Source organism: Nyctereutes procyonoides, unplaced genomic scaffold (assembly GCF_905146905.1).
Source record: "Nyctereutes procyonoides isolate TBG_1078 unplaced genomic scaffold, NYPRO_anot_genome, whole genome shotgun sequence".
Taxonomy (NCBI): Eukaryota; Metazoa; Chordata; class Mammalia; order Carnivora; family Canidae; genus Nyctereutes; species Nyctereutes procyonoides.
This window is the reverse complement of record NW_026575044.1, coordinates 2,007,408-2,019,943: the sequence shown is the minus strand read 5'-3', so window position 1 is coordinate 2,019,943 and position 12,536 is coordinate 2,007,408. Positions and strand designations below refer to the sequence as shown.

At 36.7% G+C, this 12,536-nt stretch overlaps 1 protein-coding gene across 4 annotated transcripts in view; it reads right to left on the bottom strand.

The window, feature by feature from the left end:
• NME7 (NME/NM23 family member 7) overlaps positions 1–12,536 on the bottom strand; it is a 261,270-nt gene that overhangs the window by 235,166 nt on the left and 13,568 nt on the right. The gene's annotated exons all lie outside the window — the stretch shown is intronic.

The following is a 12,536-nucleotide window of genomic DNA, read 5'->3' as shown; positions in this document are numbered from 1 at the left end:
TATGAATGTATTTAATAGATGGTGGTGATGGTTGTACAACATTATGAATGTATTTAATACCACTGACTTATACAATTAAAAATGGTAAAGATGGCAAATTTAAGGTTATGTGTATTTTACCACAATTTTTAAATAATGGGGAAAAACCAGACCACAGATGATCAGATACTCCCCTCATGCACTTAACTCATTCCAAAAATATGTATCAACTGCTTATTTTCTGCCAAGCTCTGAGTTACACTGTAAATCCTAAGAAATAGTCCCTGGCTTTAAGGAAATTAGTAACATAAAACCTAAATATCTAAACACATCATTACAAGTCAACATAATAAGAACAGTAATAGTGATAGTCAACAGATAAACTTTCTACAGGCACTTGCTATGTGGTAAGTACCTAGTTCTAGGCACTTATATATTTTACCCAAACAACATTATGAGAGGGATGGTACTATTATCTCCATTCTACAGATGACGAAACTAAGGCTAGGGTAAGTTAAGAAACATGCCCAAGATTACACAGTTTATAAACAGGTGATTCCAGATCCCATGTTCCTAACCTTTTTCCTCAGAGTGGTGAAAAGGGCCTCTGAGGGAAACAGGACCAAGCAGCCTACTTATGCTGCTCTGTTTGCTAGGTCTCCAGAATCTGCAACTAAATTTTTAATTGAATTGCCTGTTAAAACAAATCAGATCTTAAAAAGCAACATGACAATAAAAACTGAGCCACACTTACCAGACTTGTAATTCCAACAGTACATTGAAAACATATTCTATACTCTACAATGCTATATTCCAGGAAAAATACTTCATAATACACAACAAAATGTTTTTGTTCATACAAAAGTGCTCCCTTGCTTAAATCACATGAAAATAGGCTAATATAATACATCATGGAGAAAAGTATTAAACTAAGTAGAAATCAGACTTGAAGAATTTGCATATCTGAATGTCAGTCATTGATCTCAATTTATTGTAAGTCAATTTTCTGCTTCTGTGTGACTTCCAGACATTCTAGAATAAACTACATTGATGATAAAGTTTAGAGTTCAACAGACTTCTAAAATTTAATCCAGGTCTCCAATTACCTACATCCACCCTTAATGGAATTATAATAGACATCAACAGTATATGAGAAGCTGACACCTTAAGCCAGCTGCTTCCAGCAGAGTTAGTGAAAATTAGTTTCCAATGAACAAACTTCACTTTGCTTTGAAAATTCTGAGAACACAGATCATTAAAGATTACCTGACATAGCAAATAAACATAGTGATCCCTATTGCATTACACAGATGCCACAGTGATAAGTACAACAGAAATGAGAAGACAACAACCAAAATTAAATTTTCCCATTACCACAAAGTTAGTCTTAAAGCACTAACTTGTTTGGCACTAAACTTTTACCGAATACTCTTCCTCCAGGGCTTCTTTCAAGGAGCAAGTATTCCCTTACACTGTATTGTGTCAAACATTAACCTTGCTTTAATATGGGCAGAACCAGTTTTGAGCCTATCCAGATTTTGCTCAGAGGGTTATTGCCTGCTCCCTCATAAACCCACCTTGAAAGGCAAACAGAAGGTGAGCTCAAGTGAAAAAGGTCTTCATGTAAAGAATCTAATTTACTAACTCCAGCTTAGTATTTCTAATTAATAGAGTCAAACAAACAAATTACACTAGTTAGAAAAGGTAAGCAAATTACTAAATTTAGTTTATTATCCTATTCCACTTAAATTCTTTAAGTGAAAGCATTACAATTATTTTTATCTTTTTTTTAAGATTTTATTTATTTATTCATGAGAGACAGAAAGAGAGAGAGAGAGAGAGAGAAACACAGGCAGAGGGAGAAGCAGGCTCCATGCAGGGAGCCTGATGTGGGACCCCGGTCTCCAGGATCAGGCCCTGGACTGAAGGCCACGCTAAACTGCTGAGCCACCCGGGCTGCTCATATTTTTATCTTTTAAAAAAATTCAGTTTAAGGCCAAATGCTTTCTCCTGTGGTGAGAAATAGGATGTTTGACATGAGAATTCCACAATTCTACGATTTTATCTTCTTTTAAAAAAAAAATCATTTTGAGACAGCATCTCAAAAGTCAAATGCATCATTTGCCTTCACAGAAAAAAAGTCAATGCTTGCAATAAACAGAGCACAAACTCATGTTTCCCCAACTGTGATGCTTAGGGATGTACTTTCAACTTAATTCCTGCTTAATTTTATTTAACCATGAAAAATGTCAGAAAGAACCATTTCTTCAGTGTGACTGTAAATCACGAAATTGATCAAACAAGATGGAATCATTTTAAAAGGCTCACATACAGTTTCAAGAAAAAAAAAGGCTTTTTAAGACTTCCTTAGCTTGGCCTATAGATCCTTGGGAATCTCCCCTCTTGGACTTCTAGAGATCACTACTGTAAATTTGGGTCCACACATTGTCATGGAAAAACACAATGCCACAGGCTAAGTGGGGAAACCTTCTCTTTGGAATGCAAGAATCACTGTGGAGTCCTTCAAGACCAATGCCAGACAACTAATATTCCTGTACTTGGAATTTTATTTTCACTGAATTTCTGAGATCAAAGGAATATTAATGGTAAGGAAGCAGAAGCTCAAATAAGTTAAGTGACTTGGCAAGAGTTTTGTGACTGTTAAGTAGCAGAACTTAACAAAGGTCCTTGTTTCTTGATTGGGTAGTTTGATGTTCCCACAGTAGAACATGGGGTTGTCAACTGGCAGGTTCCTGTAATACAAATTCCCTCTCTAATTAAATTATGAGCTTTTGGAAAATAGAAACTACATCATTTATTTCTTTTAAAATTCCAGAGTGACTTTCCTAATCTCGGACCTTAAAAATAATCAAACAAATACTACCAAAATAAAATTCTAAAGGATTAACTAAACATGTTCAGCACTAGATCTTGGTAAAATGGCAAAAAATCTTCTCCAAATTCAAAAGACCCCCAATGCTCTACTATTTATTTGCATGTACATTTATTTGTGTTTCCAGAAAGATTTTGAAAGAGGGCACCTTTTCTTACTTTTTTGGATAAATATGGCTTCTCTGATTAACATCTTAATAATTACACCTGATAAACTATTAACTCTCAGACAAGAGATCCATCAAGGACCACTTTGTTTAACAATTTGCCTGAACCACAACACTCCAAAAAGAGAAACAGATCAAACCAAATAATACATTAAAATAGAACAGAAAATCCAGAAATAAACCAACAGCTATATGGTCAATTAATCTTCGACAAAACAGGAAAGAATATCCAGTGGGAAAAAGTCTCATCAACAACCGGTGCTAGGAAAACTGAACAGTAACATGCAAAAGAAGGAAACTGGACCACTTTCTCACACCATATACAAAAGTAAATTCAAAATGGTTTAAAGACCCAAATGTGAGTCCTGAAACCATAAAAATCCTAGAAGAGAGCACAAGCAGTAAGTTCTTTGATATTGGCCATAGCAATTTCTTTCTAAATATGTCTCCTGAGGCAAGGGAAACAAAAGCAAAAATTAACTATTGGGACTAGATCAAAATAAAAACTTCTGCACACTGAAAGAAACAATCAACAAATCTAAAAGGCAACCTACAGAATGGGAGAAGATATTTGCAAATACATATCCAATAAAGGGTGTATACAAAATATATAAAGAACGTATACAACTCAACACCCAAAAAACAAATAATCCAATTAAAAATGGGCAAAAGAGGCACCTGGGTGGCTCAGATGGTTAAGCATCTGCCTTCAGAGCAGGTCATGATCCCAGAGTCCTGGATTGAGCCCCGCACTGGGTTTCCTGGGTTAAATGGGTGAGGGGGATTAAGGAGTGCACTTGTGATGAGCGCATGGTGAAATATGGAAGTGTTGAATCACTTGAACCAATACTATTACACTGTATGTTAACTAACTGTAATTTAAATAAAAACTTTTAAAAAATAAATTAAAATTAATTATATAATTATACACTCAGATACACGCACACAGGGGTCTAGCTATGGTAGCAAGAAAATGTTTAAGCAATTTTATACTATTCGATTAGTATTCAATTACAAATTGAGGGAACCTTCGGTCACTTGGTCACTTGTGTCATATCTAAGAAGACTGCTTAACCTAAGATCACAAAAATTTATTGATTTATTTCTATATTTTCTTCTAAGAGCCTTATAGTTTTAGCTCTTACACTGAGATTTATAATCCATTTAGAGTTATTTTTCATTTTAGGACCGAAATTTATCTTTTTGCATGTGGCTATCCAACTGTCTCTGCAACATTTGTTGAAAATACTACTCTTTCCTCATTGAATATTACAATTTTTCTTGAAAATCAACTAACCATAAAAGATTTATGTCTCCAATTACTTATATCTTCAATTTCACTTAGGAATGTTTTATGGTTTTCAATGTATACCTCACACTTCCACTAAAAATTCCTATTTTAACCTTTGGATGCGTGAATGGAACTTATTTCTTAATTTCCTTTTCAGATTGTCCACTGAAATACAGAGAAAAAAGTATATAGAAACACAATTGACTTTTGTATATTGATCTTGTATTCTGCAACCTTGCTACATATTAGCTATAATAGTTTTTTCAGATTCCTTAAGATTTTCTATATAGAGAGTCATGTATATGAATAAAGATAATTTTACTTCTTCTTATTGTAACTGAGTGCCTTTTATTTCTTGTTTCCTTGCCTGACTGCACTGCATAGAACCTTAATAACAATGTTGTATAAAACTGGTATATAACGCTGCCTTGTTCCCTGGTTACCTTAGGAGGAAAGCACTCACATTTTCATCATTAAAATCATCATTGTGAATCCCCTTAGGTTAAAGAAGTTCTCTTCTGTCCCTAATCTGTTGAGTTTTTTTTTTTAATTATGAATAGTATTGGATATTGTAAAATGTTTTTGTGTGTCTATCAATCACCATAGGAGTTTTATCCTTTATTAATATGATATCAATTTTCAGATGTTAAATCAACTTTGCATTCCTGGTATAAATCACACAGGTCATGTTATATAATACTTTCTATATGTTACTGGATTCAGTTTGCTGATATTTCGTTAAGGATTTGTGCATCTATATTCATAAAGGCTGTCAGTCTGTAGTTTCCTTGTGATATCTTCTCTGGTTTTGGTATAAGGGTAATACTGGCTTCACTGAACTAATAGGGAAGTATTCCCTCCTCCTTTCTTTTCCAGAAGAATACATGAAAGACTGGTATTATTTATTATTTAAATGTGATAGAATTCACCAGAGAAGTCACCTGAGTCTGAGTTTTTCTTTGTAGAAAGATTTTTAATTGCTAATTTGATTGCTTTGCTTGGTATAGATCTACTCAGTTTTTCTATTTCTCCATGCGTCAATTTTTATAAATTTGTGAATTTCAAGGACTTCCCTCTTTTCACCTAAGTTGTTTATTTTGATGGCATAATATTGTTCATAGTATTCTCTCATAATCCTTTTCATTTCTGTAGGGTCAGTAAAGATATTCTCTCTTTCATACCGAACATTGGTAATTTATATCTTTGGTCTTCTTTTCTCAGCCAGTTTAACTCAAGTTTTGAGTTAACCATACAAAGAACCAATTTTTTGTTTCATTGACATTGACTTTATTGTTTCTGTTTTCTATTTTATTGGTTCCCACTCTAATCTTTACTTTGATCCTTCTACTTGTTTTAGGTTTAGTCTATTCTTATTTTTCCCTTTTCTAGTTTCTTAAGCCAGAAGCTTAGATTACTAATTTGCAATCTTTCTTCTTTTGCAAAACAGGCATTACTCCTTGATTTCTTAAAGCAGCTAGGAGTTGGGTCTTTGGATCTCTTGTCTTTATCTATACACACTCTCCTAATGGTATTGTCTGGTCTCAATGGCTTTCAATACATTCTATATACTGACCACTCTCAGGCTAGACCTCTTTCTCTAGATTACAGGGTCATATATCCAACTACACCTTACCTTAGATATCAAAGATCTCTAATTTAACAGGCCCCAAACTGAACTCCTGCTCCTGGCCCCCTTACTAAACTTGCTCTTTCACCAGTCTCTCACATCTCTGTTAGTTGCAACTCCACCCTTACTACAGCTGCTCCAGCCATAATTCAAGGGCCATCTTTTAACTCTATCCTTGACTCACTCTTCCAGATCTCAAATCCAATCCATCAGAAAATCCTGTTATCTCTACCTGCAAAATACATTCTCATCACTTCACTAGCTCCACTGCAACCACACTTCAAGCCATCATCCTCTCTCACCTAAGTGGTATCTTATGACTGGTCTTTTCCACCCTTGACCCAGCTATCATACATCTGTTCTCAAAAAAAGCAGCAAGTGGGATCCTGTAAAAACTGAAGTTGAACCACCTGACTCCTATGCTTAAAACCTGTAGATTCAGACTTCCTATTTCCATCCAAGTAAAGTCAATCATTTTCAATGGCCTACAAACCTCTACAAGATCTGGCCTCCAATCACCTGTCTGAGCTCATCCCCCACAACTGTCACTGTTACTTACTTTGCCATAGCCACACTGTTCCCTGGCATCCTCCCACCTAAGAACCTCTCCATTGGCTGTCATTCTCCTTGGAATACTTTTCCTCCAACATCCATGGGGCTCCCCTTTCTTCTTCTCAAGTCTTTGATCAACTATCACTTTATGAGACTGACCCCTGGCTATATATTTTAAATTGCATTCACCACCACTACCAATACAACTAATGTTTAATACTCTGCTCATTTTATCTCGAGCATTTAACAAATACTCTGTTCATTTTTACCTCGGGCATTTAACACCTTCAAATATCCTGTATATTACACCTAATAGTGTATTATTTATTGTATATCACCCCCAGGAGAAGTAAACCCTTTTAGGGGAGAGATTTGTGTCTGTTCTGTTCATAGATGCATCCCCAGAGACTAATTATATGCATGGCATATGGCAGATCTTATTAAATATTTGTTGAATGAATACATATCTTTAAAAGGCAGAATTTATCTACTAGCCACTATAAAATGAAAAGTATAAAATGCCTAAAAGATTCAATTTATTCATTCCTTCATTCAATCAATAAAAAGTGAGCTCTTTCTCTTTGCCAGGTACTATAGCAGACATGGGATATTCAAGACAGACAAGGCCCTGTTGACATGGAGCTTGCTTTCTAATTTTGTCTCTCCTCAGAGGATGAAAGGAAGAAAGAATGAAAGAATAAAAGAAAGAATGAAAGAAAGAAAGAAAGAAAGAAAGAATAATCCCTGTAATAATAAGTGTTACAAAAACAGTACAGTACATAAGTAAATGTGTTCGTGACTAGAGACAGAAAGATAGGTATTCCCCCTTCAAATAGAATGGACAAGACAATCTCCTCTATGAGGAGACGTCATCTGAAGCAAAACCAGGATGAGGAGAAGCCATTCATGCAGAAACCTGGGGAGTAAATATTGCAGACAGACAAAAAGTATAAAGTTGGGAGTGGGAAATACAATTTGGAAAATTCAAGAAACAAAAACACCAGTATGACCTAACGGTGGTGGCAGGAGGGCAGATGGAGTGGGGAGGCATCTTGCCTCCATCATGGAAACTCTAAACCCACCCTGATGTTTTTAGCAATTGAGATGCATCGGGAATGTATTTTTACATCACCTTCTTTCTCCTGTGCTTCCTCTCTTACCCTTTTATCCCTCTCAGAAAAGTGCCAATAGCGCAGATAACCAGTGTCACCAAGCTAAAATTCAAGAAGCCTGTTCTCTAGCTGACCTAATATTTCTGTGCAAATCTGAAAAAGCTGTGCCTTCCTCAGAACATTTTACTATTAGAAAAAATATTTTTTTAGAAAAAATATTTAATAAACAAGCATATCTCCAACTCACGACCATGCAGTGCAAACATGCACAGCAGTATGTAGTGGCCCTGTTGCAGAGATAGAGGAGGAAAGCTTTATGCAAACCAAACCAGTTCCATTTTTCCTGTTTCAAATACCAAATGCTGCAGATGCTAAATATACACACAGATTTGCATGCATTGCAAATTATTACTATTCAGCATAAGTTATGGTTGGCAATTGATTCTGTTTGCATTATGAGCAAAGGAATGACTCTGAATATTGTATCAATCATGGGAGAAAATACTGTGTGTGTATGGTCAAGTCCTGCAGATTCAAGCAGCTGTAGCATGAATGTGCCTCTATAAAAGTGGTGAAAGGCTCAACTCTTTTAGCAAGTCTTAAAACTACTAATCATCTATCTTAGAGCTTCATGGGGTAATCTCTTCTACCCTTTGGAATGCTTTTGCCTATATTATATTATGGGTGAATATAATATGGGTTAATAATCATATAATGATGCACGGACTATTTTAACTTAGTAGTTTACTATTCTAGTATTTTTATAAGATAAAGCATATTTTAAAGGAGTAATAGATTCTTTAAAATCCCAGTTTAATTGCAAAGGAGGCCATTTTTTTCCCATAATTAAAGCTTTGGCTTTCTAATTTATGAACGGAAAAATTATGTCTTTGACTTCACGAGAAATAATTTGTGACTGTGTACTCTGTGCTTTCTAGATGAATGGCATTAATATGTCACATCGATATGGACTGAAATTAATAAGCAACTAATAAAATCCATAAAGGATATCTTTTCCTGAAAGAATGTTTCCCATGATGAGAGAGTGACACCTGCTGTTCAATGTGGATTTCAACACAGCCAGGCCACGTAGCCATGCCGCGTTAAATGACAGTTAATTTTTCAGTGGCCCTTAATTATTGAAATATGTATTATGAATTTTTGAAGAAATGGTTATCAATATATGCTCCAGTAATTGCTTTTTCAATAATTAAAAGTCTTCACTTCTCTCAATAGCTACAAAAAAATTATTACTAGAAGAATTTTTAAAGATTTATTTTGGAGGGGAGTCAGGGCATGGGGACAGAGAGAAAAAGAATCCTCAAGCAGACCTCTCCCTGAGTAGGGAGCCAGATGCAGGGCTCCATCCCAGGACCCTGAGATCATGACCTGAGTGGAAATCAAGACCCGGCCACTTAACTGAACCACCCAGCCGCCTCAGTAAAACCATTTTAAATCTTAAACATCTTGGTTCAAATTGTGGTAGACTACAAAGAGCAGAGGCTTCCAGGCCAAACCAGTTCAAGTCCGGCATCAGGTGTTTTTAACCTGAAACTGTTTCCTCAGAGAAAAGAACTTAATACACAGTAGACATTCGATGAATCAGATATTAACTACTAAGAAAAATAGGTTTCCCACTTAAATTTATAAGTTAACAAGTTTCTTTTGGCTTTTCATACACCCTCCAGTGATCACAGTTTTAATAAAGGCATCCCGGGGCACCTTGGTGGCTCAGTCAGTTAAGCGTCGACTCAGGTCATGATCCCAAGGTCCTGGGATCGAGTACTGCGTCCGGCTCCTTGCTCAGTGGAGAGCTTGCTTCTCCCTCTCTCTCTGCCTACCACTCCACCTGCTTGTGCTCTCTTTAAAATGAATATATCTTATTTAAATAATAAATAAAAATTTTTAAAAAGTCATCCTGTTGCAGGTCAACAATTTTGTTTCTAATTACTTGCATAAAAAATGACCTAATCTGAGTTCTTTTTTGATAATTCTCCTAGCCAGCCCCAAGTAAGTTTAAACCTTTGTTTTTTCAGCCACTGAAGAAATCATCAGGTTCAAACAGCCACTCTTATGGAAGATGAATAACATTCAGTAAACTGTCTTCACTTGCTTTCTCACATTTAATAAATTATGTAATAGAATTTTAAGCGATTAAAAACAATGTTTTTTTTTAAATCCTTTAAAACTATTTCAAGAATATATTCCTCATGACATTTAAAAAAAAAAAGGTTTAATCTGGGGCCTGTATGTGTGTGAAAGAATTTTTTTTTTTTTTTTTAGTATAGCTGACAAATGTTACATTAGTTTTAGGAGTACAACTCAGTGATTTGACAAGTTTATATATTACTCTATGTTCACCACAAGTATAGCTACCATCTGTCCTATTACAACACTAATATAGTATCACTGTGTTCCCTATGCTTTGCTCTTTAGTCCTATGACTTAGTCATTCCATAACTGGAGGCCTGTATCTCCCTCGCCCCTTCACCCATTCTGCCCAACCTCCCATTCCCCTCCTTTCTGGCAACCAGTTTGTTCTCTATATTTATAGTTCTGATTCAGCTTTTTGGGATCTTCTTTTTTTGTTTTGTTTTCATTCCATTTATGGGTGGAATCATGTGGTATTTGGCTTTCTCAATTTCACTTAGCATTATACTCTCTAGGTCCATCCATATTGCCCCAAATGGCACATGGCACAATCCCATCCTTTTTCATGGCTATGCAATAGTCTATTGTGTGTGTGTGTGTGTGTGTGTGTATATGTGTGTATATATATATACATGTGTATATATATACATATATATCCGTTTGTCTATTGATGGACACTTAGGTCGTTTCCATGTCCTGGCTATTGTTTTTAACACTTGGATTAATTTTATCAAATTTCACAAATTTACCCTTGCAAGTTCTCCAAAATTAAATCTCTTTTGAGCCTAAACCTGTCTTTAAGATTATAGATTTAGGTGCACCTGGGTGGCTCAGATGGTTAAGTATCTGCCTTCAGACCAGGTCATGATCCTGGGGTCCTGGGATTGACCCCCCACAGAGGGCTCTCTGCTCAGAGGGGAGTCTGCTTCTCCCTCTTCCTCTGCTTGTGCTTTCTCTTTCTCAAATGAATAAATAAAATCTTAAAAAAAAAAGCCAACAGTTTAAAAAAAAAGATTATAGATTTGTTTGTATAAGTAAGAGTTCAGCTGTAACACTGAGGAACCATCTCCTGACAGCTCAGTGTATGAATCAAGATGATCTTTGAAGAAAATCATTTCTCGAGGCTTCCATGTGCCAGGCCTAGGTATAGTAAGGAGCATAAGAAAGAAACCCTGTCTCCAGGAGCTCACTCTCTTCAGCACATGGCTGAGTCCTCACTCTGAGAGCCAGAAGGTAGGTTACAGAAGTGGATTCCCAGGGCGTGTCTCTGAAACTGGGTAGACTCCATTCTCCACCAGCACTGCCTCCGCCGGAGACTAAGGCCTTCAGGAAGGGGCAGAGGGGATGGCAAGGATGGAGGCAGGAGGGATAGGCAGGAATAGAGATATCACTACTTATTTCTTGCTCTTGGCCTTGTTTCTCTTTTCTCTCCTGGAGTTTGGATGTCTGTCTGCCTGTTTGTCTTTGTCTCTGTCTCTCTCTGTCTCTCTCTCATTCCTGGCTTTCTTTCTTTCCCTCTCTATCTCTTCCCTTTCTTTCCTGGAGAAATAAGAGGTTATTTAAGAAAACAGAGAAAGTAAAGGAAAATAGGACCATGTAAAGAGGATCATAAGAGAGAACTGAAGTGGGTACTTACTGATGATAAGAACTAAATAAAGCTGTTAATTCCTTCCCTGCACTCAGAAATTAGACCTATGGAGTCAGTCACACCGAGATACAGAAAGGCACATTGCATCGATAAGGGAGCACAGTATGGTAGGAAGAGCACCACATTGACAAAGAACACATGTGAGCCTTTCCCAACTCAGTTTCCTCACTGATAAAATTCGAGGATAAGCCTAGGTCAGTGACTCACAGCACTTTTTCTGTTTATTTGCTTCTACCAGAACCTGTAGTAAGAACTACATTTTCCATGAGAACCAATACATGTATTCCCCACAAATGAAAAAAAAGTTCTATGTGACAATTCTTATCCTCAGTATGTGCAATCGTATTAATATTTTATACTGTTTTTTTAAAAGGCCAGTTGCTAGTCACAATTTATAAAGTTCACAATCTCCCAATGAGTCACAACCTCAGTTTCAGAAATACCAGCTTTTCAAAACTCCAGTCTTCCAGCTCTGAGACTCGACGAAGCCACATCACATAGGGCCTGTGTAATCTGGCCTCGAGCTATCGGTCAGCAACATTCCTGCCACTTTGCTCCAGTCACACTGGACAAACAAGCCGGCTCCCACCACAGAATCTTCGCACCTGCTGCTCCCTCTGCTGGACAGCTCGGCTCCCTATAGCACCCCTTTGACTGAGCCTCTGCTCAGACGTCAGTTCTGAGAGGTCTTCCCAACCATCCAACTAAATACCAACCCCTTCTTCAGCCTCCTTCATGCTCTGTCCCTGTAACCGATTTCCCTTTTTCATAGCACTTATCAATACCTAACATTTCATTATACGTTTGTTTTTCTTGTGACTCCCTACCCCCAGATGTCGTAGCTCCATAAGGACAAGGCTTTCTCATTCACTGCTATCTTGTTGGTGCATAGGACAGGATCCAGCACCATGACAGGGTTTTTAAACTAACAGTTGAACAGATGAATGAGTCTAGAGTTCTCTCTCAGAAGAAGAGAGTCCACTGTTTTTGACTTCTAAATTATTTCTGGTGGTGAAAAGCCCTTGCTCAAACATGGTTCCCCAGTCCCATACATGACTAGCAGGGAAATTCAGTGGAAAGTTAATTTCCCTTCTTTTCAACTATCTTTTCAGAACAC